This window comes from Macrotis lagotis, chromosome 3 (assembly GCF_037893015.1).
Source record: "Macrotis lagotis isolate mMagLag1 chromosome 3, bilby.v1.9.chrom.fasta, whole genome shotgun sequence".
Taxonomy (NCBI): domain Eukaryota; kingdom Metazoa; phylum Chordata; class Mammalia; order Peramelemorphia; family Peramelidae; genus Macrotis; species Macrotis lagotis.
Window position 1 is genome coordinate 209,170,342 of NC_133660.1, and position 1,696 is coordinate 209,172,037.

Sequence of the window (1,696 nt, forward strand, 5' to 3'; positions counted from 1 at the left end):
TCTTTATTGACCAAAAGACAATAAATATAGTGGAATCTTGTCTTCTCTGTAGTTTTGGGCAACTGGGTGACTGTAAAGATATATGGTGTGCTGTAGGAAATCTTTTGTGAATGCTGGTGGCTTCATTGTTTTAAAGTTCCCGTGCTATCTATAGAGCATTCCTGCAAAGACCTCATAGCAGTAGTGTATACTTCCTCTTTTGTTTCTTTTCATTTTGTCCTTTTGTGTGACTTGAATTGGATTTTTGTTTGGCATTAAGGAACCCAAGAGTCCAGGTGTACATTGAGATGAAGGTGTCATGGAATCTAGACAGAGTGAAGGCAGCAAAGGGTGAAGAAGTAAGGAAAGACAGGCACCCGGGCTTTGAGGCCAAAGTCCACTTCAAAGTGATATAATTCTTCATGGAGTCCAGTGTCAAGCTAAGGATGCAATCCATTCCAATTGCCACAGCCTGCACCATTTACCATAAATTTTTCTGTGAGACCAAATTAGATGCATATGACCCTTACCTAATAGCCATGTCAGGTAAATTGGAGGAGCAACACCTCCAAACTAGAGACATCATCAATGTCTCTCATAGGTATTTAAATCCCAAGAGTGAACCTTTGGAGTTAAACTCTTGGTTCTGGGAACTGAGGGACAGCATTGTTCAATGTGAATTACTCATGTTGAGAGTTTTGTATTTCTGTGGCATCCCCACAAATATCTGCTCCACTACCTTATTTCTTTAAAGAATTGGATAAACCGTCATAGCTGGTAGAGGACCCCCCTCTCTCTGGCAGCTTGGGCATTGCTGCGGGATAGCTATCATAGAGCATTGTGCCTTCAGTATCCTGCCCAACACATAACTGTAGCAGTGCTCTATCTTCCTTTGCAGTGCTATGGAGTGGTGGTGCCTGCCCATTCTGAAGCAGAAAAGCCCTGGTGGCAGGTTTTAAGTGAAGACCTTACTAAGCCAGTCATTGATAATATTGTGTCTGATGCAGATTTACACAGTGGACACAGAAATCCCTTAATTCATCCAGGGAGAAGTAAACATTTGCTTTGTTTAAAGGTTGGGTTTGATCTACTCCAAAGGGTCCCAACTTCAAAAAGTAGATAAGTCACAGGGGGCAGCTTTGCATTAGCAAAGGGGGTAGAACTAAACTTGAATTGTTTTCTGATTATTCTGATTATTCATTGATATTTATGTAATGGTGCAGTGGCTGACTGATAATAAGCATTCCCCCCTGTGCAGGTTTGGACCTTGTTGTATTTGGATATGAATAGGTCCCTGTTAAGAATGTGCTGTGTTCAGTTGCCTTTGCACTTGCACCTTAGCAATTTTTGAAGATGAACTTTTGAATTTGGTGCAGACTATATTTAGACATATCTTCATTGAAACAAAGCCAAAAGAGAATACTTGATTGTAGCCTTTGGGATATATTTTCTTTTTTTTTAAATTTATTTATTATTCTCATTTTGTACAATTTTTTTTACATTAATAAAATATTCTTGTTTACAAGTAAACAAAATACCCCTCCTCCCCCATGAATATAGATAGACTTGCTTGGGCAAAAAAAGTAAAGGGGAGAGAAAAAAAAGTTAAAATTAAAAAAAAATAATAGTAATAATTTTAGGTATGGCCAGGTGGCGCAATGGACGAAGCACCAGCCCTGGATTCACGAGCACCCAAGCCCATATCCAGCCTCGTAAA

General features: G+C 39.4%; 1 pseudogene; it reads left to right on the top strand.

Annotated features, from left to right (window-relative positions):
- The first annotated feature begins 298 nt into the window (after nt 1–298).
- LOC141516399 (cyclin-Q-like) lies at nt 299–1,016 on the top strand (annotated as a pseudogene).
- Nucleotides 1,017–1,696: the final 680 nt, after the last annotated feature.